Source organism: Propithecus coquereli, unplaced genomic scaffold (assembly GCF_000956105.1).
Source record: "Propithecus coquereli isolate 6110/MARCELLA unplaced genomic scaffold, Pcoq_1.0 Scaffold89, whole genome shotgun sequence".
Taxonomy (NCBI): domain Eukaryota; kingdom Metazoa; phylum Chordata; class Mammalia; order Primates; family Indriidae; genus Propithecus; species Propithecus coquereli.
Genome location: NW_012155173.1, coordinates 2596632 through 2597134, shown reverse-complemented (window position 1 = coordinate 2597134; position 503 = coordinate 2596632).

Here is a 503-nt window from a genome sequence, read left to right as displayed (position 1 = left end):
CTTCAAAAACAGATTCAACCAGGCAGAAAAAGAATTTCTGAACTTTAAGACAGGTCTTTTGAAATAACACAGACCAAGAAAAAAAAGAAGAAGAATGAAAGAAGCCTATAGGATTTATGGGACACCATTAAGTGAACAAATATTCATATTATCAGCATTTCAGAAGGGGAAGAGAAGGGAAAAGATAAGGAAAATATATTTAATGAAATCATAGCATAAAACTTTCCAAGTCTTGGGAGAGAGATAGACATCCAGATCCAGGAAGCTCAAAGGACCTCAAATAGATTCAACCTAAATAGGTCCTCTCCAAGTCACATTTATATATACAAAGGAGAAAGAGAAAGGAATCCAACCTATCACTACAGAAAACCACCCAATCATAAAAATAAACAATAAGAGAGGAAGTAAGAAACAAAGGATACACAAAACAAACAGAAAACAATCAATAAAATGGCAGGAGTGAGTCTTGACTTATCAATAATAACCTTGAATGTAAATGGATT